Source organism: Macaca nemestrina, chromosome 18, assembly GCF_043159975.1.
Source record: "Macaca nemestrina isolate mMacNem1 chromosome 18, mMacNem.hap1, whole genome shotgun sequence".
Lineage (NCBI taxonomy): Eukaryota > Metazoa > Chordata > Mammalia > Primates > Cercopithecidae > Macaca > Macaca nemestrina.
This window is the reverse complement of record NC_092142.1, coordinates 60,337,979-60,363,103: the sequence shown is the minus strand read 5'-3', so window position 1 is coordinate 60,363,103 and position 25,125 is coordinate 60,337,979. Positions and strand designations below refer to the sequence as shown.

Genomic DNA, 25,125 nt, shown 5'->3' with positions numbered 1-25,125 from the left:
GGGTCTGAGTGCCCACCAAGCATGTTAAGCCTTAACTTACACAGTTTTTGATATGGAACATCTGTGGATTCCAAGAGTGAGCAGATGGCACTGAGTCATGCCAAACTCAGCACCTTACTCCTCCAAACTGCATTCCTCTCTCAGTATCCACAAACTGTGGCCGGATGGATCCCATACTTCTGCAAAGCAAGGGGGCAGAACTGTGGGAAATGCCATCCTTGCAAAGGAAAATTTCTCACCTAGCTCCCCTCACCCCTGGTATTAGCTTACACTAAACTTGTGCCGTCTTCAATTTTCTGAAATCTCCTAGCTGTGGGAACATATGGCCAATGAAAGAAAGACTCATCTTATTGGAGAAGTTAATTTTTCCCCATAGATATTATTTTAACTATATTCTCAATACATGTCTTTTGGAAATTTCTAGGTCTCTGCACTAAGAATGACTGCCAGCAGGATACCTTTAAAATGTGTTTATAATTATTTCATACTTCTGAATCTCAGGTTGAATAAGATTAAAATATCATTGCAATATTTGTTAATTAGGTAAGAATATTTGGCTTACTTTAGACAACATAAAAGCCAATGTTTTGAGGAATACTATAAGCAGTGTCTAATATGTGGATGTTTGGGGGAATGGGTTTAAAACAGCCATTCTACTCGCCACTGTTTTTTTTTAAGCTGTTATATCCTTTTTGATTGAAGTAAAATTAAAAACTGCCCTGTTAGCAAAGAAAAATCACAGAAGAGTTTTAGGAATTTTATTTAGAGAGCTAAAATTCACATGTGGGAGCTAGTGAATGATGGTTCTTTATTGCTGTGTTCAAGTTGACCATCAAGAGTCTTCGCGTTCCATTCCCTCAATGTTTAATGGGCACTTATTCCAAACCAGGCACTGTTTTAATTAATGGCAATAGAGTTGAGGAGAAAACAGCTGAGAATCTTGCCCCCATGAAAACATTTTCAAAGATTAGCAAGAAGTTCAGTGTGGCTGGTGTGAATGAGCAGGGAGGACAGCGAAGGTGTTAGGAATATAGAGGAGTCAAAATATGAAGGGGCTTTATCATGTTGAAGTTCATAGCCTAGAGTTAAGAGTTTGTATTTTATTCTGAATGTGATAATATCTACTGAGACATTTGAAACTCAATTTCATTTCACCTGATACAAATACACACCCACAAACACCCACATAACCCCAATATACAACATGCGTACAAATGTATTTTATGGACATATAATATACACACAACAAAAAATGCTAAGCTTGAAAAATGTTTATAAATGTAACATACTCATGTAACCAACACACAGAAACCAGAGATGCAGGGGGTCCCATGGTGCTCCTTTGTGCCAAATGTTCGTTACTTGGGTACCCTGACTTCTATCACCATAGATAAATAGTATCTGCATTAGTCTTCTCAGGCTGCCATAACAAAGTACCACTAACTCTATGGCTGAAACAGCATACATTTATTTTCCCACAGTTCTGGAAGCTAGACGTCCTTGATCAAGGTGCCAGAATACGGCCGGGCGCGGTGGCTCAAGCCTGTAATCCCAGCACTTTGGGAGGCCGAGACGGGCGGATCACGAGGTCAGGAGCTCGAGACTATCCTGGCTAACACGGTGAAACCCCGTCTCTACTAAAAAATACAAAACAAAATTAGCCGGGCGTGGTGGCGGGCGCCTGTAGTCCCAGCTACTCCGGAGGCTGAGGCAGGAGAATGGCGGGAACCCGGGAGGCGGAGCTTGCAGTGAGCCGAGATCCGGCCACTGCACTCCAGCCTGGGCGACAGAGCGAGACTCCGTCTCAAAAAAAAAAAAAAAAAAAAAAAAAAAAAAAAAAGGTGCCAGAATAGTCATTTTCTAATAAAAGCTCTTTTCCTGGCTGGTAGATGGCCTCCTTCTTGCTGTGTTCTCACAAGGTCTGTTCTCTGTGTGTACACGGAGAGAAAGAGAGTTCCAGTGTCTATCTTTCTTCTGATGAAGACATCAGTTTCAATGGATTATAATATGATTTAACCTTTATTATCTCCTTATAGTCTCTAGCTCCAAATTCAGTCAGATTGGGAGTTAAGGCTTTAAGATATTATTTTGGTGGTGGTGGGTGGGGGGGGGCAGTGATGTGGGGATACAATTAAGTCCATAACATTTTATCCCCTGCCATCCCCTCAGAATTTATGTACCTCTTGCAAGCAAAATGCATTCTCTCCATCTTAACAGCCTCAAAAGTATTAATCCATTTTAGCATAAACTCTAAAGTTTGAAGCCAAAAATATCATCTAAATATCAACTAAATCAGATAGGGATGAGACTGGAAGTACAGTTCAGTCTGAGGCAAAATTTCTCTTTGTATGAACCTACAAAACTAGACAAATTGGCCAGGCATGGTGGCTCATGCCTGTAATCCCAGCACTTTGTGGGGTGGAGACAGGTGGATCACCTGAGGTCAGGAGTTCGATACTAGCCTTCCCAACATGGCGAAACCCTGTCTCTACTAAAAACACAAAAAATTAGCCAGGTGTGGTGGTGGCTGCCTGTAATCCCAGCTACTCAGGAGGCTGAGGCAGGAGAATCGTTTGAACCTGGGAGGCACAGGTTGCAGTGAGCGGAGATCACGCCACTGCACTTCAGCCTAGGCAATGAGAGCAAAACTGTGTCTAAAAGGAACCTACACAAATTATGAGCTTTCAAAATACAATAACGGGACATACATAAAATAGACATTCCCATTACAAAAGGGAGAAATCAGAAAGAAGAGAAGGATGATAAGCCCTAAGCAAATTCAAACCCTAGCAAGGTAAATTGCATTAGATGTTAAAGTTCGGGAATAATCATCCTTGCCCCAGTGCCCCACCTTCTGATGCTGAGGTGGCAGCATCAACCCCATGTTCCTATGTGGTGACCCTTATCCCTGAGCTCTGGGTAGCACCCTGTCCTCATGGCCTTTTATGGCATCCCCAGAGTTGAGGCACTAGACTCAAGGCAATAGATCCACTCTTTGAAACCAAGAAGAAATCAGCATCGCCCGTTAGGCTTGTGGTGGGAGTGGCAACCCTAAAGATTTCTGAATCACTGTGGGTCCGTGCTTTCCTTTTCTTGAAAGATTATGCATACACACTACTGGACAGATCTGGGGTCCTATTCTTTAGAACCTCATAAGCACAACAGCTTTCCTTCATTCCATCACATTTTCTTCGCCCCTTTAGTCCCACCTGGTAGAGTTTTTGCTGGTATAATCCCATGTCTATTTCTGGCTTCTGTTGAGGTGGTTGAATAAATCCATGCTTCACAATCATATACTCTCCTTATGAAATTGTTGTTCAGTCCCAGCTTTAGCGTTCTCTTCAGAACATGCTTTCTCTTTTTTTGCAACATGCATAAGTTGATAATTTTACAAATCTTTAAGTTCTTGATCCTTTTTGCTTAACAGGTTCTTCAGTTTATTTCTCTTCTGTTGTGTTTTACTATATGTGATAAGGAGAAACCAAGCCATGCCTTTAAAACTTTGCTTAGAAATGTCTTAAGCTAAATATCCAATTTCATTTCTCACAATTTCTATATTCCACAAAACACTAGGACACAATTGCGGCAAGCTCTTTGCCAATTTATGACAAGGATCAACTTTCTTCCAGTTTCTAACATGTTCCTTATTTCTGTCTGAGGCCTCACCAGAATGGCTTTTAATGCCTACATTTCTACCAACATTCTGTTCATGAGGATATCTATATACTCCTGTGTAGCTCATTCATATTTCTACCAACACTCCCTTTAAGACAGTTGAGGCTGTTCTAGGAAGCAACTCAAAACTCTTGCCTCTACCCACCACCCTATTCCAAAGCCTATTTCACATTTTTAAATATTTATTCAGTACTATCCCCTACTTCATGTTACCAAAATCTGTACTAGTAGTCTCAGCTCCCATATTAAAACCCCTTTAACTGGATGGCTTAAATAACAGACATTAATTTTCTCATATTCCAGAGGCTAGAAGTCCACAATCAAAGTGCTGGTAGATTTGGGTTCTGGTGAGGGCTCTAGTCCTTGCTGAGAGATGGCCACTTTCTCACTGTTCTCCCATGGCCTTACCTCTGTGAATGTGTGCAAGACAGAAAGCTGTAGTGTTTCTTATTTTTGTTATGAGGATATCTGTTCTATTATATTGGGGACCACCCTTTAAACCTTATTTAACAGCTATTATCTAATCTATAAGCTCAATCTCCAAATGTATGTAGTCACATCGGGGTTTAGGTCCTCAAGATACAAATTTTGAGGGGACATAGTTTAGGCATAATAATATCTTAGATTATATATTCTTTGATATGTGGTTTCTTTTGGTTAACATATCCATGAGGTTTTTATTTTCACGTCATTTTGTGTAGCAATAGTTAGAACTCTATTCATCACATTGTAGTGTTACATTATAGGAAGATACTGGTATAAATTTCTCCATTCTTTAATAGCCATTTGGATAGTTTCACTTTTTTTTGTCCTTTGAAGATAGTGCTGCTATGAAGGTCTTTTTTTGGGGTAGAAGGTCACATTTCTTTTGGACAGAAGTGGAATTGCTGAATCTCTTAAGGATGCATATGTTCTGCTTTAGTAGATCTTACTGAACAATTTTCTAAAACAGTTATACCAATTTTTACTCATACCAGCAGTTTATGAAGGTTCTTTTTGTCCCATGTTCTAATTAACATAATATTTTACATCTTTTTAACTTTAACTATTCTGAAGAGCATTTTGACGTTTAATTTGCATTTTTCTGATGACAGATGTATATACGTATTTTTAAAAATGATTCCGTCTGCCGAATAGAGGTTATTCCATTAACTTTTAGTCATTAATATAACATGCATGCTCCCCAAGAATGCCAGTGACACAAGGTAAAACAAAATGGTAAAAAAAAGAAGCTATATTAGGACTTCCATTTAGAATGCTGTTTAACTTTAAGAAATTAAGCCTTACTAGGCCGGGCGTGGTGGCTCACGCCTGTAATCCCAGTACTTTGGGAGGCCGAGGCAGGCAGATCACGAGGTCAGGAGATCGAGACTATCCTGGCTAACATGGTGAAACCCTGTCTCTACTAAAAATACAAAAAATAAGCAGGGCGTGGTGGTGGGCACCTGTAGTCCCAGCTACTCGGGAGGTTGAGGCAGGAGAATGGTGTGAACCCAGGAGACGGAGCTTACAGTGAATCGAGATAGCACCACTGCACTCCAGCCTGGGTGACAGAGCGACACTCCGTCTCAAAAAAAAAAAAAAAAAAATTAAGCCTTACTATTGTTTACAATCTTGATTGGCACTGGTGCCCTCTGTTGGTCTAAAGCCTGATCCACAAGTGTTGTATACATTTCAGCTGCCATCCAATGTCTCCCAACAGTGTGACACTCACAAGGGGTCCCAATTGTTCCCTCAATCATTTATTTGCTTTAGTTTCTTGCTATATAGAACAATTTACATGCTAAAGAAAAAATGTCTTTATGTTTAATGTAAGGTTTTCATTAACTTTGAACTTTTTACATCATCTTCTAATGAAATGGATGGGACAATGAACATCTTATAGATACACAGCAGTTTACTTGTTTCCTGTCCAAATACATGAAGAGTTATGAAATGCAAAGATAAAGTAAATTTCTTTTTTACAAAAAGACAAGTATATCAGATTTGATCACTTTCATGTAGTAAAATTAGTATTAAATCATTTAATATATGTTTTTGAGGAAACAATCTTAATTTGGTCTTTCAAATTATGTTTTAAAATGACTGAGAAAGTAACAACTTAAAAAATTGTGCACTTCAGAGAGCACTTTGGAAATGGATGATTGAAATGTTTCTATTTAATGGCCTTTTGTTACAAAAATTATCTTAAATGTGCCATTAAATCTCTTTTACCTGTACCATTTAAAACCCTGGGCCTAGAATTTTCTAACCAGCTTACAAATCTTCTAAGAGCTTGTCATTTCCAATCTGTGCGTTAAAACCATGAAGATACAACATCTTCTAATTAGTTTGCACAGATAATTGATTTAGCAAGGAATTTCAGCAAAAAGCCCACCATTGGTGGATAAATTAATAAATCTAATGAACACAATAGAGGAAACTCAGTCAAATATTTTAAAATTTAAATCGTTTAAAAAAATTGTTTTGAAGTTATAGGAGCCACTAAAAATAAAATAAAAATAAACTATACACACCATAGCACACCAGACCAGGTGTAGTGGTACATGACTATAATCCCAATACTTTGGGAGGCTGAAGAGGTAGGAGGATGGCTTGAGGCCAGGAGTTTGAGACCATCATGGACAACTTAGAGAGCTCCTATCTCTTCAAAACGTAAAAAAGTTAGCTGGATGTGGTGGTGCATGCTTATAATCCTAGCTGCTCAGGAGGCTGAGACAGAAAGATCTCTTGAGCCCAGGAGTTTCAGGTTGCACTGCCCTTTAGCTTGTGAGACAGAGTGAGACCCTATCTCAAGAAAAAAAAAAAAAAAAAAAGTCTGGTTCTAATCTGAAATTACTAAACTAAGATTTTCAAAAATAACGAAGTATTTTTCATGAAATAATGGTAAATAAATCGCAACTAACTTTACTGTCAGTAAGAATGTTTTCCATATGACTTTAATAAATAAATTAGAATATTTTAAAATTCTGTTCACTTCATTATGAATATAATATATTAGTTATATATAATTAGAATTTAATAAATATATATGCTGCTTTATTTGCTTGTTTTTACCAAGAGGCACATATGGTACAAATTTGGTAATTGATTGACGAGGTTTCTAACAATGGTGGTGATAAGAAATTGTTGAATTCAGGACCATTTTAATGAATAACAACTAGAATGTGAAAAAAACATAAGTCAGTATTGACTCCCACAGATCAGATCTAATCAAGTTTCATTTACTGAAAGTGCTAAAATTGTATAGTAACACAGTTTTGTCTGTGTGTGTCTGTGTATGTATGTGTGTGTGTAGGCATGCACATGTTTGCACATACTAAGACAGAAAATATCAACAGTTCTTTTTTTTTTTTTTTTAAAGAAATGAGATTTTGCCCTGTTGCCTAGGCTGGTCTCAAACTCCTGGGCTCAAGCTATCCACACACTTCGGCCTCCCACACTGCTGGGATTACCGGTATGAACCATCACACCCTGCCCAATAGTTCTCTTTTTGACATGATAATTTTTCAGTGTTAGTTAGACATCGATATCCAACGTGTAGTGAAACTAGGCCTCATAAAACTTAGAAACTAGGCCTCATATAGAAAAAAATTAACACCAGGTGGCTCTGGATAGGGTCCCACCCTGCCTCGATAGGGACCCACCCTGATAGGGTCCCACCCTGCCAATTCCGGGAAACAACCTCATGGGGTCCCACCCTGCCAATTCCGGGGGTCCCACCCTGCCTCGAAGTTCCCGGAATCAACAACTCCAGGAAAAAACCTCATAAGGTCCTGCTCTAACCAATTAGCATAAGACACCTTGCTCAGGCCATAGCTAGACCCAATCATTTTGCGCCTTAAGCTTTGTTTGAATTTCGCGCCATAAGCTGTGTTTGAACTTGTGTTTGCCTATATAAACAGCCTGTAACAAGCAGTCGGGGTCCCAGGGCCAACTTAGAGCTTGGGACCCTAGCGCGCTAGTAATAAATAACTCTCTGCTGTGAATCTCGTGTCGGTGATCCTTTGCGGCGACCCCTGCCCAGGAGGGAATCGACAGTTCGGTTCCAACAGTAGTAGCATAGAAGTTAAGCATACAAGTTTGGGGCTGGGTGTGGGGTTTAGGAATGGATCTGTAAATGTGAGAGTTCCTGGTATCTAAATCAAAAGCCATAACACAGAATGGGAACTCTGAGGCAATGTGCAATGGCAGAGTGGGGGACAGTCAGGGACTAGCTCAGGGAATCCTGTTGTTTGTAAGCCAGGAAGAGGTGAGGAACCAGCAAAGGAAATGAAAATAGACCAGTCATGCAGGAAGAAAACTTGGAGTGTGTCTCCTGAAGGCCAAGTGAAAAATTTGTGAAAAATTTGCTTTAAAGAGAAAAATTCGGTCAAATGCTGATAAGAGGTTGGATGAGTAGAACTGACAAGAGGATTGTCAACCTAGAGATCACTGGTAATTTTTTAAAAAGATTAATTTATTCTTTAAATTGACAAAAATTACATATATTAGTGGCATACAATATAATGTTTTGAAATATGTATACATTGTAGAATAGATAAATCAAGCTAATTAGTATATGTATTATCTCACATATTTATAATTTATTTGTGATGAGAACACTTAAAATCTACTTCTGCACTTTTCAAGTATGTAATATGTTGTTATTAAGTATAGTCTTCATGCTGTAACATAGATCTCTTGAATTTATTTCTCTTTTCTAACTAAAATTTTGTAATCTTTGATTAGTATCACTCTAACCCTCTCCTCTCCAACCCAACCTCTGGTAACCATCATTTTATTCTTTGTTTTTATGAGTTCTACATTTTTCAATTCCATATATGAGATCGTGCAATATTTGTCTTAATATGGCTAGCTTGTTTCAATTAACGTAATGTTTTCAAGGTTTATCCAAGTTGTTATAAATGACAGAATTTCCTTTTTGTTAGGCTGAATAGCATTCCACTGTGTATATACATCACATGTTCTTTGTCCATTCATCTATGATAGACATATAGGTTGATTCCACATCTTGGCTATAGTGAATAATACTGCGATGCACATGGAAGTGCAGATAGCCCTTTGAGATACTGATTTCATTTCCCTTTGGACAGATGCTGAGAAGAGGGAATGCTGGATTTTATGGTACTGCTATTTTAACAGTATGACGAGCCCCATACTGTTTTCCACAACAAATGCACCATTTTATACTCCAGCCACCAGTATGCAAGGGTTTCTTCTCCACAGTCTCACTAACACTTGGTATCTTTCATCCTTGTAATAGTCTCAACAAGTGATGTCAGTGGGGTGGTTTGAACACAAAAGCCTGACTGAAGTGGTATGAGTTGAAAAGGGTGATTAGGAAAGTGAGTGGCCGAGACGTTACCAGTGGTGAATCCATAGCAGTGCAGCAATCTCAATTCTTGCCTCCTCAGAAGAAATAATTCCACTGAGGGTCATAAGGCAGGAGAGACAGAGGCCCAGTTTTAGAGCAGGAGTGAAAGTTTTTAAAAAAGCTTTGGAGCAGGAATAAAAAGAAGTAAAGTACTCTTGGAAAATGGCCAAGTGGGTGACTCAAGAGATCCAGTGCACTGTCTGACCTTTGACTTCAGGTTCTATATGTTGGCGTACTTGCACTTCTGGGGTCTTGTGTCTCTTCTCCACTGATTCTTCCCTTTGGGTGGGCTGTCTGCATGAAAAGTGTCCTGTTGGCACTTGGGATGGGCCACGTATGCAGTGTATTCACTGGAGTTGTACACATGCTCACTTGAGGCATTCTTCCCTTACCAGTCAAATGTTACTAGAAGGTCATATACCATTTAAACCCTGCCATTGTGCTTCTTACTGTGCATGCTTGAGCCTGCTCACCCAGCTCCTGAAATCTTATTGGGAAGCTGCTGATCTCCAGTTTCAGGTTTTTCTATCTATTGGGAGACTGCCGTTCTCTGGCTCCAGCTGTGACCAATTATTATTTTAGAGAGACAGTTATCAACCACCTGACCATCACCTGATAGTCACCAGCTGACATTCCTGGTGGGACAGGGGAGTGGTGGCGGGGCACGGGGTGGGGGCTCTCCTGCTCTGCTTATGTCTGACAAGCCACCTACTATAACAAAAGTAGACAGTTTCTCACAAAATTTTGAATAAAAGGTGCACAGAATTGTCTCTCCACTACTCTCTCTCCACTGACTGTTGTAAACTTCTCATTGCCCATCAAATATGTTGATTTCCATGGCTTTGCATTTGCTTTGCATATTCTTTATGAAGAGCCCTTACTTTACTTACTATGCACTCCTCATTACTCAAGAGGGATTTCCTAGCAAATCCCCATTGTCTTCTCAGATTCAGAAGAGATGGGAGATATCAGGTTCCTTTTCACTCTACATCTGAAACATAGTAACTTTCTTCACAAGCTCCCACAGCTACGTGGAGATACTTATAACAAATCAAACCCCATTGCTTCTTTTAAATGTGTTATTCCAGCCTCCCCATTTAACTTCTTGTTTTCACACATGTACAAACTGTTTCCTTTATCTCTTCAGTGTTGGGACTCAGAAACCAAGACCCCAAAATACGACATTGTGACATGTTAAACTGAAGAAACATCAAGGTATCTCTGATGTTCCTCACATACTATCGCTCCGAAAGAAAATACAGTTCCTTTATCTACCTAAAATCCAGATCTACCAAGAAGGGCAATTGTTCTTCTTCCTCTCTCTGTTATCTCATTATTCTACTGCAGGAAATAAGGCCTCTATGCGACCACACCTGAGCAGATCCTTTTTATGAGGATAATGACTGTCTCTATGGATCATTTGAATTCCAAAGAAATCTATTTACATGTTAATCTCTGTTCCTAAATTTAACCACATTCCCTAGCAATCGTATATTGCCTCTCAATAGAATTCCTCTTCTCTCCCCTCCCATAATCTGTTTTACCAGGATCAAGTCTCCATTCCTTCTATAACCTCAGGATAAGTTTCTGTAACTCATTGGGAAGTTGGGTCTTCATTCTGAAGTCCCCTATATATGCATATTAAATAAATTTGTATGCCTTTTCTCCTCTTAATTAACCTGCTTCACATCAGTGATTTTTTTTTAAGCCAATCTTTAAGGGGCCAAGGGCCTATAGCCCCCACAGTATTAATACAGAAGGGGTGGGCTTCTGGCTAAACCCCACATTTAAGCCTACAACTGCAGCCCTCAGTGAAAACAGCTGGCCCCATTTTTCCGTCCAAATGTTGCTTTTTTTGGCCTGTCCCATCCCTATCCTGTGCCCATAAAAGACTTTAGCTGGCACAGCAACACAAGCTGCTGAGCGTCAAGAATACAAGCGACTGGGTGTTTAGGATACAAGCAAGTGGCTGAGCAGTAAGCAGAGAAGCAACTGAGCATCAGAAACTACGGATAGAAGTAGCTAACTTCAGATGGTGTGGCTTTGGTGAGGGGCCCAGGCAGAGGTGGCTGGGCTTCAAGGAAAGATCACCTTCCCATCCCCTTTCCAGCCTCCCTTTCCACTGAGAGCCACCCACCACTCAATACAATCTTCTGCATTCATCACCTTTCAAACAGTTCATGTGACCTGATTCTTCCTGGACGTTGGACAAGGATTCTTCCCGGACGCTGGACAAGGAAACTTTCTAGAGGACAAGGGCTGCCACCTTGACCCTCCACTTAGCTGCTGGGTGCTTGGATGTCCCCAGACAGCAGAGCTGAAAGAGCGTTGTTTGTAACACTCTTGGATGCTGCTGTGGAGCTGCACAGAGCCTGCTCCTGCCAGAGAAGAGTGACTGACTAGTCCGGCATTCATTAGCTCGGGTTCCTGCACTCACCCACTCTCAGACTCCCTCTCACAAGGAGTGGCCAGTGGTGGGCTGAGTAAAATAAACCACTCCAGTTTCTGCCTGGGGGTCAAGGGAACAATTCCATCTCAGTATCTTAGTCCTCAATTCCATGCTTATTTGCCAATGGCATCTCCCTGCAATTCAAATCAATTGTCATTTAAGGATAAATAAATGCATGAAAAACAAATAAAAATATCTGACAATGTACAACTATAACAAATAAGAGAAAGAAATGTGTTATAATTTAACCTCGCCAGAGTCGTTAGTATTTCTGTCCTTGGAATCTATCAGAAAAGTGGAAGGAGGTGGAAAAGAGAGATCAAGGGAAAAAATGGTTTAGAAAGAAAGCAAAGCAGAATATATTTTATGATTATGATCGCAGTTTCCTGGTGAACCTCAAAGCAATTACAGACTTAAATGAGCTATGGCCTAGTTTTCTTGTTTTGTTAAATCTGTGCTAGATTCTTCCAGCACGTGAGCTGCTTTAAAGGAATTTCTTATGTACTTTTGAAACCTGGATTAGTATCACAGGCCAGTTTGCCTCACTTGAGCAGTTCTTTCATGGAGACCCTAATGGCACGTCAGTAGCCAAAGAAGTCAGCATGACTACCTGAACAGTTGACACAGCTGTAACCGTCCAAAGGGTCCATCTCACTCACTGCCCAGGCAGAGCTGATTTGTCAAGACAGGGGAATTGCAATAGTGAAGAAGGTCAATACGCATACAACCGGCTAAACAGGAGAGCGGAGTTTTATTACGCAAATTAGTCTCTCCCAGAATTCAGAGCTAGGGTTTTTTTTAAGAGAGTTTGCTGGGCGGAGGCTAGGAAGTGGGGAATACTGGTTGGTGGTGTGGTATAGGTACATGGAAACTAGTCCTTCTTTGCTGAATCTGCTTCTGAGTTGGGACCACAGGATCACTGAGTCATGAGTCGTGGATCTGGAGTCACGCAGTCATCAGAAATGCGAAAGTCTGAAAAGACATCGCAAAAGTCCAATCTTAGGTTCTGCAACAGTGATGTTAATCCATAGGAGCAATTGGAAAAGTTACAAATTTTGTGACTTCCAGAACAATGGCTGCTAATTCTTTAATTACATCTGAACTTTAGTAGAATTCAGGCCCCTCTCATAATTCTAATCTTATGGTCTTTTATTAGTTTTATAAAGGTAGTTTAGTTTGGGGAAGGGCCATTATCATTTAAACTATAAACTAAGTTTCTCTCAAAGTGGTCTTCCATCCAGGAATGACTAAGGGCAGTTTGGAGGTTAAAGGCAAGATGGAGCTGGTTAGGTCAGATCTCTTTCACTGCCATAATTTTCTCACTGTTATAATTTTTGCAAAGGTGGTTTCACAGCCTCTGAGGAATAAGGATTGAGGATAAGGGTTAAGATTTTTATTCTATTCTTATGCTTCATAGATTTGACCTTGTACTTTGCCCTTGAGCATTTTGATTTCTTTATCTCAGTTTGAATTTAAAGCTGTCAGAGGCTGAGGGTAATAGGAAAATATTTTATTTACACAAAATGTTAGATGACTGAGTGTTTTCAAAATGATGTCTTGTTTACAGAAACACACCAGATAGGGAGACAGAAATAAACGTGTTTTAAGTGCTTTGTACATGCTAAGGGCTTTAAATACATTTATCTCATTTAAAACTCACAACAGAACTTTGAAGTGGATATTGTGACTACTTTTTCAAAAATACTCTGAAACTTAGAGAGATTGAACCGCTGTAAAAATATCACAGAGCTAAGGAGCAGAAACAATAGATTCAAATTTAGGTCAGCCTGGATTGAAATACATACCATTTGAAGTAAATCATATTGTCACAAAACTTATGTTTTAGCAGAGTGAGCTCTTTTAAAAATGTTCATTTCCAGGGATTAGAAGTGGAGCAGGGGAAGAGATCATGCCATTCCTTTAATTTGAGATCCTTCCCAAGAACATAGAAAGTCTTGAAAGCTGTGGATTTTCATTTGAATTCTAACTTCTATAGGAAGTTGGACAAATCATTCATTTCATAGGCCTATTTTGAAAGTCACATTAGAGAAAGATCAAAATCAATAACTTTGAATTCAAGCATCCATACAAACTATTGTGTGTTTATAAGTATATAGCTGTGTGCGTGCATATCTTTATATTTATATCTGATTACTACTGAACAGAAAAGTAAGCTAAATTTGCTAGCTATAAATTGAATATCTTTACTCAATTTAATTTATAAATTAAAATTTATAACTAAATTTATTGCTTATATTTGTTATAAATATAAATTTGTTACTATAAGATAATAAATATCAGCTTATTAGTTATAATATAACTAACAGCAAATTAAATATAGATTATCTCAAATTAAATGAAAAGCCAGAGAAAGAACAGTGTCACCTCTTCATTTGCAAAACATGGATACATATATCTATAAAATAGGCTAAATATAAATTTGTAATAAACAATAGCACCTAAAAATACCTGTGGTCCTCAAAAGGAAGCATCAGTGGAATATGCTGTTGTTTTGAAAATAGCCATGATACAGCAATTTATCAGTAACATAATTAAATCATGTGCAAAGCCAGAGATGACAAAGAGAAGTAATTACAATCCTAACATAATGGAGTCATTACTCTCATATCTAAACATACTTTAAAGAAATTAGGCAGTTTCTGATACACTCATAACAGAAAACTCAAAAGAAGAAATATCACAGAATGAATTAGACCAGAATAACTTTTTTCTACATCTCCATGACATTTAGCTTTTTTATAGTTGTATTTGCTATGAAAATGTTTGTATTCAAATGTATAAGTTGCTAATTTGCAAGCTATAGAAAGAGAACTTTCTTTTTTTTTCTATTTTTGTATCTGTAATTTTTAGCATACAGTAGATGCCCAATAAATATCTGTTCAGTAAATGTGTTATGGGAATATGTTTTTATTGAGATAAAACAATATAAGTTGTAAATAGTTCTTGAGAACAAGCATGAATTATAGCCTAATGGGGTTTAAAACTTTGAACAATTCCCTATTGCCTACTAAGTGAAGTCTGTGAAAGGATGTATTGTGACTAGAGATGCATTTTAAGGAGAGAACACTAGTTCCAATGCTCAAAATGAATGACGAGAATGACAGTCTGAGCTACAGTGACCACTGAGGAGTCTATTAGCATACTGTAGCTGAAATGTATTGCAGGCCCAAATTACAGCAGTGATGGTGGAATAAGAAGGATATCATTAAGATAGAATACATAGGACTTGGCCACTGATTAAACATAGTAATGTTATAGATGTTGACTCTGTTTTTGAGCTCCAATGATCCTGAGGCTCTTGGGCCATTAAAGAAAAATAGAAGCAGAAGGAAAGCAAGAACAGTTCTGGGGAGATAAAACTCTTTTTATTCTCGACACATATTCTGAATGACTTCTAGACATTGCATATATGCCTTGTTAATACATGGTGCTATCTTCTTTAAATAAAAATGATGTAATTTTGACGAATTTTCTTTTATTTTATCTGCAGTGAAGGCTGAGAATAATTATTCAGCCTCCATCTTATCCTCTCAAAAGTGGTTTCAAGTTCGCCCTTAATAGTCTCTTCAGGTATTGTGTTCCAAGATTTTGGGGCATGGAAGTAATCACTTACATCTTGTTCACAGAAGGCCATTATCACAGTTAATTCATAAACCCAGACCCTCTTTCGGGTAGACACTCACACAACTCTTCTTGAAAATCTTCATTTTATTCATTTGAGATGGAGGTGGGGGTGGCCAGTGCAATACTGTCTATTGGATCTTTTCAGATTCAAATCATTCCTTCCTCAGATAAGCTATTACTGACTTTCCTAATTAAGACAATGCCACCTATCATATCATATTCCCCTCTCTCACAGCCCTTCCCACAATTGATAATTAAATTCTACATATATAATGATTTGAGTAAAGTATTTCTCCACCAGACTATACCTTCATTGAGATCATATCTGTTTTCACTCAATATTATATTTATGTTGCTCAGTGTAAGCACTGGCAAATAAAAGATGCCCAATAAATATACAATGAATGAGTGAGAGAGGCTGGAAAATTAATCTCACTGTGGAAGAAAATTCTGAATCTAAAATACATGATTCTACTGTTCGATTTAACTCTAGGAAACTGATTTGTTTCCCTATCAGAATGTTTTGGGAAATTCAGTTTTCAGAATCAGGCTTTTGAATAAGAAAAATGTATATTACAGGAATCTCATACACACACACACACACACACACACACACACACACACACACACACACACAGACTATTTCAGTAATAATATGACCTTAGAGGAAACCATATAAAACAGATAAAGAAAGTCTTTAAATATCTTAACTTCTTAACTGCGTCTTAGATCTGTTGGCAAGCTTCACAGGAATATGGAATAAATTGTTGATCTAGTTATATGCATGAGATAGTTTGTTACAAACATTTATTTTTAGAGATTGTTATTTTCTAACTGCACAATAAATTCCTGCTATTTGCATAATAGAATTGTTTGCTTCTTTGATTTTCTATTCAGATTGTGATTCATTAATATTTAGTCATACTTGAGATGGATGCTTTGTCATTCCATATGTTAAGTGTAAAGTATATATTCCTATTATACATTTCATTTTTCAATATTCCCAGGCAATAGATAACACATTATACCTCTGTCCTTCAGAAAATTTTGAGGCTGCAGCTTAACTGCAAAAGTCAATAAAACACTTTTGGAAATCTGGGTTGAAAAAATACATGTCCTTCATAGCTTCAATGTGGCCTTATGCAATATCTGACATAGCTAATAAATGTTTAATGGATAGATCTTCAATGAGAGGCCAAGAAATAAAAGTTACTTTTAATTTCAAGCATCTTTATAAGATTAGTAGAATAAGTACCTTATTTAACATTTTTACTAGTAAATTTACATAACTATTTTATTCTCGGTTAAGGGGTATTATGTAATGCATTTATTTAATTGAAATTAGGAAATTTTTAAGTCTTGAATTTTCTAGACACTGTGTTGAACACAAAACTTATTTGAAATTTAGAATTATAGTGGTTTATAGTCTCAAACTTAAGTGGATGAACATGAAAATCTCTTATTTTGAGTTCTGTGGCTTTCACATCATTTTTTTTCTCATTTTTTTCTGCAAACCAAAATAAATCAGAAAAAAATGGAAAAGAACTTTGAACTCCTAACACAATGATACACTTAAATATTCTTTTCAAGAAAACATGTAGATTGAAAAAATGTATCTTCATGTGTATTCTTGCGTATGTTAAATGGTGACACATATATATTGGATGCTAAACTGCAGAAAGTCTATAGAATTTCTTAGAACGTTAGAATGAAAATCAACTGCAAGGCTTCAGGAAGAAAAAAATATTTATCAGGCTCCTCTGAAGACTGGCAGCTCCTTCACCAAGAGGTTTCTCTAGATGTTTGACAGAGTTAACACTGCTAAGTAGGCCACCGTAAGTCTCAGCAGAGAACAGGGAGAACATAAAATCTGTTTCACTTCTATTGGCATTTCCCCTCTTGATTATAGAAACTGTCCCCAATTTCCTTTTCCAGGGTCCTCCACTATAAAATTTGGCTGTTATGGTTCCAGGTGTAATTCAAAAAAATCACTTTGACAACTTATATAAGTGATATACGTAGATAATGTATCCTGTCTTCACTGTACTTTAATTTTCTCTAGGATTTGTGCTTTACTTATCTTTATATTCTTAATATCCAATATCATGTCTAGAATTTTGAAGGTGTTTAGTAATGATAGCTAAATGACTAAAACCATATTATTAGTAGTATCCTTTGACTGAACACATAAAGTATATAAAGTGTTAGCACATTATTTAGGATATAGTACTACATTTGTATTTTCTAACATGATTTAACACGCTATTTTTCTCTTTTCCTGTATTTAAAAAGTAATTCTCAGAAAAATTACATTATATAACAAAATCTTGGACACAGAAATAAAGTCATGGTAGGTTTAGGCATTGCAGTGTTTTGGGTTGGGTTCCAAAATAGCTTTACCTACCCCATTATCATAAAAACAAATAAGCTACATACAATGTAATATTACATAAAGAGGCACCTGAGGGTGAATTGGGGTTAGAAGTTAGCTACCATTGTTTAAATCGGTTTTGTCACTTGATATTTGATACTCTGGAAAAGTTACTTAACTTCTTTGAGTATCAGCTTTTTCATCTAAAAAATGGAAATCACTCCTACCTTGTAGCCTTTTCGAAGATTAAGTTAATGTACACAAAATGTCAGGTACAATGTTTAATACAGGGAAAGCCCAATAAATGGCATTACGCATATTTCTTACTTGTTCCACTGTGTTATTAAATGTTTAAGCTAGGAGTAGAAAACAAATCAAAATTTAAAAAATTAACAGTAAACTTATTTGCCATGTTTTAAAATGCATCTAAGATGTGGGGAAGCTACCATTCTGCAAAAAAAGAGAAAAAAATAAATTCAAAAAGTCAACTTGGCATTTACTTTGGGGGTTTGAAGAATTGTAAGTAAATTACATCTAATAATTTTAAAGTAGGCAGTTGAGTTTATGCACAGACATACTTTGACCTTATTTTAATTAATTGGATATGTGTATGATATGTCTACCAAGGTTTCTTAACAAAAGCTAGGAAAAGGGCAGTTCATACAGTGCTGGGTATAAAATGATTAAATACAATTTTTATGAGGTGTCACAGTCCAGTGGGTAGGAATATTTAATGATATTACCACAAGAATGGTATGGTTACACAGGAACTAGCATGGTGAGACACAAGAAGTGACACCATTGCCATATTTTTGTCCAAAATGTTAAGTTTCCAAGTCAACAGAGAAACTATTGTCAATGCCCAATAGAGCTTAGTTAAAATGTCTCTTCTGTCAGAGTACAAAGGGGAAGCAAAAAGAGCACTCAGAATAGGGTAAGAAGTAAAGAATGCTGCAAATGAAAAGCAAAGATTTTTCTCTGCAAAATGGAATGATAAGCAGCCATTTTAGAACTATGTAACCAAGTAAGGCAAAACCTCTATAGGAATAATATGGTTAAAAGACTAAAGATGACATGAATTTTGAGCAACATCGGTAAGGCTGACCTTTCCTTCTTATGAGTCTTGACAAGAATACAGAATCCCAGTGTAAACAAGCAAGGGATACCAGCAGCTCAGGACAGCAGAAGGAAATGAGGAAAACTTGGAAGCTGCAAGAAGATGAAAAAGGCAAAGCAATTCAGTCGTTTGACCAAAATTAGTTAAAGTTTTTCACTGATTTTTCTTTTAGTGATAAGGGAATTAGAAAGCCTTACCAGCACCAACTAATATAATTTTATTTTTATATACAATTATATATCAGATAACTGTAAGGTATGAAACACAGTTCTATATGCATTTTTGAGTTGCTGTTAAATTATTTTAATATTAATATTCTGAGATGAAGAACTTTGGGAAGTCACACAGATAAGTAATCTATCTAATAGATTAAATCTGAAAATTTACATAAAATATACTGTCATCCACACAGGATAATGCTGTACTGGGCTTATTTAATATAATATGTCTATGTCTCAAAAGTTATTTGTCTGAAGACATTTTCTTTAGAAATAAGGTTTAAGTATAAGTAAAATATCCTGGAAAATCTCCAAAACCTTACCTTCTAAAGTTACTTGCCAAAATCCTGCAGTATTTCATATAGAACCAAAGTAACAGGATTTTCCTTTCTGTTTAATTCTTCCAAATGGAGTTATTCTTCTATATGATAGTCTTCTTTTACACTAAACTTAGAAATCAAGGTTCTACTAAAAAATGCTGCCATGGGGCTTTGGCATTATTAGCTAAATATTCTGAAGGTTTCCTTCAATAGAAAATATTGTGGTGATATACAGAAACCAATAAACACAGAAGACTGAAGAAATAATTCTGATGGTGTACCAATGTGTTAGCTTATTATCATGGGCTGAAGTTCATTTTCAGCTACTCATTTGTGCTGTATGAAAGCATGGCTCTCTCCTGAGCTCCTTGGCACAAATCCATAGAGAAAATCAAAATTCAACTGCATACTCTGTTAGCTAGAAACTCACGCCATTTCTTTTTCAACAGGCATCAGAGCAAAAAGAGTCAATAAAGCCAAATGGCTGGCCAATTCAGTGAACGAACTGAATTTTTATGCTACTATTAACAACTTTCATTGTTTTAATAAAATTTACAGAGTGACTCATACCAGGACTTGCCCTCGCCTCTGAACATCATAAGGTCCCTGTACACAATGAGCTTCCAGTCGAGTGGGAAAGAAAATAAAGCAATAAGTGGCAATTATAATTCATTATGACAGAGGACATTAGAAGGCGGGCATGAAACTTAGTTGTGAGGAAGGTGGTTAGAGAAGCTATTCTAGGGAGTCCGAAGGAGGATTGGTGTATTTCAAGGAATCTTTAAGAACATAAGAGTGCATATGTTGATCTCTGTCTGAGGAAAAGCCAGGAAGGAGAAAGAACTGAAAGAATTCATTGCAAGGAATGTGTGTGTTAAAGGTGATGGATGTAGGCAGAAGTAGAGGTGGGAAAAAGGATATTCATAGCACAGTTCTTCCACAACTAAATCCTTGGTGTCTGTCATTTTCTCTTTTTCTTTTCTTTTCTTCTTAATTTCTCTTTTCTTTTGTTTTCTTTTCTTTCTGTCATTTTTTTTTTTTTTTTCAGACAGGGTATCTCACCTTGCAACCCAGGCTGGAATACAGTGGCATGATCTTAGCTCACTGCAGCCTCAACCTCCTGCCTCAGACCTCCAAGTACTTGGGACTACAGGTGCACTCCCTCACTTCCTACTATGGTTTTTTATTTCTGTAGGGATGGGTTCTCACCACATTGCCCAGGCTGGTTTTGAACCCCTGAGCTCAACAGATCCACACACATCGGCCTCCCAAAGTGTTGAGATCACAGTCACAGGCCACTGTGCCCAGTCAGTCCCTGGTTTTTATGTCTGTCTGTAGGAAGTTTTTGAGAAGCCATGAGGGTGACTTCCTAAAACTTTTAAGTAATCTCCAGTTTAATGTAATGAAACTTAGTTTCTCACTCAGGTTGCAAATCTAGCAGAGTTTGATAGGTGGACATTGCTCGTGTGTGGTGGATTCATGCAGACTCTCTACAGTAGTGCACCATGACCAGTGATTTACTCCCCGTGAGTAACTGAGACCTGTGATTTTCAACTAACCAATTGAATGTGGCAAAGGGCACAGTATGCCACTCCGAGTGTGACGTTATATTACCAATCAAGAAACTCCACTTTGCTAACAGACTTACTTTCTAGAAGCTCTATTTGCTGACTTGATGAAAGAAGTATCCATATTGGGAGAGCCTATCTGAGAGGAACTGCTGGCAGCCTCTAGGAGCTGACAATGTCCCCTACCCAACAGCGCTCAAGAAGCATGGACGTTTAGTTCTATAGCTACAAGGAAGATCAATTTTGCCAAAAACCTGTATGAGCTTAGAAATGGATTCTTCCTCACTTAAGCCTCCAGATGACAATGCAGCCTGGCTGACACCTTGATTCAAGATGATTAAGACCCTAACTAGAAGGCTCAGTTAAACCATGCTCAGACTCTTGACTCATAGAAACTGGGAAATTATAAATGTGGTTTGTTTTAAGCCACATACAAAAGGAAAGGCATATAGTAGTTCATGCCATCGACTCTTTTTGTTGTTGTTGTTTTTATTTTTCTTTCCTTTCTTCTTTTTTAACATGGAGTCTCACTCTATCCCCCAGGCTGGAGTGTAGTGGCACGATCTTGATCAGTGCAACCTCTGCCTCCTGGGACCAAGTGATTCTCCTGCCTCAGCCTACGGAATAGCTGGGATTACAGGCAACGAGTACCATGCCTGACTAATTTTTGTATTTTTAGTAAAGACTAGGTTTCACCATGTTGGCCAGGCTGATCTTGGCCTCCTGACCTCTACTGATCCACCCTCCTTGGCCTCCCAAAGTGCTGGGATTATAGGCTTGTGGCACCATACCTGGCCAAACACCACAGATTCTTGATACATCCATTCATAAGCAACAAACATTTCATTCATCAGACTAAGTCACATGGTCATGTTTAACATCAAAAAGATGAGTAAATACATTCCCACCATGTACTTAAAAAAGGAAAAGAGCTAGAATATTTGTAAATAGCAGCAAAGACAACCACATACATTTTATAGTTTGTAATTTTCTGTTAAATAAGACATAAACTGTGATGGAAATAAAATATTTTAAATTAATATAACAGAAAGAAGAGTTGCTAGTGTAAAAAACAGCACTTTTGAAAGCCACAATTCTTCTCTGAATCTGCGGATCTCTCCAGAATAGGTACAGTCAATAAATACTATTTTATCAGGAAATCATCATCAAAACCAAACTTTTGTTAAGCATGGTAAGCACATTTACAAATAAGCATTTTAAAAGTAAATAGTAGAATGGCAACACTCATTAGATCCAATTATTGTATTTTTCCATTATCTCAGTAAATACATCAAACACCCTTTTAAAAAGCATTGTCAAACTTAGATCTTCATTTCTTTCTTAACCACATATCCCAAGATATCACACAACAAATGCTTTCAGTAAATGAAAGAAAATATCTCTTTTGTAAAATAAATCAATTTTTGGTTCCCTAGATACCAATTTGACCTTCTAATTCAGTACTATTTTTTAACCTGACTTTCAGAAAACAGTTTGAACCTGACAAGTGCATAGACCTGATGTTTAGTCTCTATCCAACTAAACCCATATAGATACTCTGACCTGATCTTGGTTTTCCATTCTGACTCAAGAAAGCTAGAATGACATAGTGTCTATCCTCTCAATAAAGACAGGTCACTTATCTCACACTTACCTGAACTCAGGAATAGATTTGAGACATACTTAGTCAAGGTTTAGGGAAAGAACATTTTTTTCATTTCCAAGATCAATGTGGTAAAACTGGGATAAACACATCCTTTATGAAACAACTCAAATGTATTTATAGGAAGGTATGTAGGATGAGAACAGCTTGATGCCTACTTTCACTCCTTTTAGTATAGAATCTGCTTAATTATAAAAAAAAAAAGAAAATCACCAACTTATGTAGGTATTTGTACTGATGGTTCAAGGATGAATTTTACATAAGCTGTAGTCGTATGAGGTTCACAGTCCACAGGGAGACGTTTTTCACATAATATTATAAATTTAAAATTTTTTCATGTGTAAGTATGGGGATAGAGGCAGAATTTAATAAAGAAGCAATAATTCTGGGACTTAGCGTGGAAGGTTCATCACAGAGTAATTTCTGAAAAATGTTAAATAACAAATGTAATTATTATAATATTCTTTTAAAACTAGTATTTTTGAGCAGCTAGTATTTTCACGAACTTTACCAAAAATATTAATGAATTTAGAGTTGTATTATAACAATCCTATATAAGTAAATTTACCAACACATATAAAGAAACTGAGGCTTAGAAAAATCAAGTTATTGAAGGTAACTGATAGATAATAATAAGCTAGTAAACCTATTATTATCTAATAAGTTAATATTAACAGCTAATAAGTGATAGAGCCAGTTTTCCAGAAAGTAAGATTACATCACTGTCCTGACGCAAAAAGGGTGAATGTGAATCTTCAAGGGACAATGCAGAACATTCCAACATAAAGGTGAGCAGAGGTAGTAAATACCTTGATAGAAGCCTAAAATGGCTGGAGGTAAGAATAAAATTAAGAAAGTAGAATTATGGTTATAGGCAAAGCTGAGTTCATTGATGGTCTTATAAAGCCGTGGTTATATAATTCAGCTTTGATCAGGAAATTGTGAATAAATAGTGCTGAATTATAAAGCTAGAATAAGGGAAACATCTGTTACAGCAAAACCTTAAAATTTAGAGGAAGGTAACATATATATATGTGTGTGTGTATATATATATATATATATATAAAAGGATAAAGAACTTAGCTTCAATTACTAATTTAAAAACTTCTAGAAAGAGTAATTTAAGGTTAGGTGAGAAAAAAAAGCAGTAGAGAATACAGGTGGGAAAATACAGAAGGAAGAGAGGAGAGGAATTCTTTGGAATGATACACATATTTTCAAAAAGAGAATATGCCTCCATGATGAAACCCCAGTTACTCTTCTTTGAGCTCTGCATAAGGGAAATTTAACTTAGCTCCTAGGCAATCATTCATTACCATTGGGACTTTGGTGACTGTATCCACAATAAAGCACATTTTCCCATTATTAAATTCTAGTGAAAATTACACCTAAAACAGAGTCCCAAAATACATGTAACAAAACTGACATAACTAAAGGGAAAAATAATTTAATACTAATAGTAGAGATTTCAGTTTCCCACTTTCAATAATAAATAGAACAAAGAAATAGAAGATTTGATTAACAATAGAAACCAACTAGATCAAAAGGCCTCTATAAAACACTCCAGTCAACAACAATAGAGTATACATTATTCTGAGTTCACATGGAGCACCCTCCAGACAGATCATCTGCTAGGCTATAAAATAAGTCTCAATAAATTTAATATGATTGAAATTATATAAAATATGTTCTCTGAACACACAAACACACATAAACTAGAAATTAATAACATAAGACAATTTAGGAAATTCACAAACGTGGAAATTAAACACACACTACTCAATAATAAATAGATTGAAGAAGAAATGACAAAGGAAATTAGAAAATACTGTGAGAGGAATGAAAATAAAAATGCAATATACCAAAATTTATGGGATGCAGCCAAAGAAGTGCTTAGAGGGAAGTGTATAGCTCTAAGCATCTATATTACAAATGAAAAAAATAAAAGATCTGTAGTCAATAACTTAACATTTCAGGTGAAGATGGAAAAAGAAAAGTAAACTAAATCCAAAGCAATAAAAAGAAAGGAAACCATAAATGTTAGAGTGGATATAAATAAAATAAAAAATAGAGAAACAATAAACACAATTTAAAAAGCCTAAAAGTTTGTACTTTGAAGAAAATAAAAAATGGATAAATCTCTAGCTAGATTGCCACACCCCTCCAAAAAAAAATGAAGAAAAAGGAGGAGGGGCAGTGGAAAGGCTAAAGAGCGATCTCAGATTTCCAAGGTCAGGAATGACACATTATCACTGGAGGACTATAACATAAATTATAAGAGAATATTGTGAATAATCATAAGCCAACAAATTTGATAACCTAGGTGAAATGGAAAATTTCTAGAGACACAGCTGCTGAGTCAAGAAATATTTGTTTTTTAAATTTGAATAAACCTATAATATGTAAGGATATCAAAACTTTTCACAAAGGAAAATAGACTCAGATGGTTTCTCTTGTGAATTGTATCAGACATTTATAAAAGAACTAAAACCATTTCTGTACAAACTTTTCTATAAGTGGAAGAAAATGGAAAATATCTCAGATAGTCCTATAAAGTTAGTATTAAGCTAATACCAAAACCAGACAAAGATATCTCAAGAAAACTCCAGAGCAATATCCTTTACAAGTATTGATGCAAAAGTCATCAGCAAAATACTCACACACCAAATTCAGCAACATAACACCATTATATACATGGCTAAGTGGGATTTATTTTTGGAAT

The 25,125-nt window shown here is 36.7% G+C and overlaps 1 long non-coding RNA gene across 1 annotated transcript in view; it reads right to left on the bottom strand.

The window, feature by feature from the left end:
- Window positions 1-12,157: 12,157 nt before the first annotated feature.
- LOC105491487 (uncharacterized) overlaps window positions 12,158-25,125 on the bottom strand; it is a 54,957-nt gene continuing 41,989 nt past the window's right edge. The window contains exons 3-5 of the long non-coding RNA XR_011616169.1: window positions 18,623-18,726; window positions 13,307-13,527; window positions 12,158-12,473 (exon numbers count right to left, since the gene is read on the bottom strand). This is a non-coding gene — a long non-coding RNA (uncharacterized lncRNA). The remainder of the gene's footprint in view (window positions 12,474-13,306; window positions 13,528-18,622; window positions 18,727-25,125) is intronic.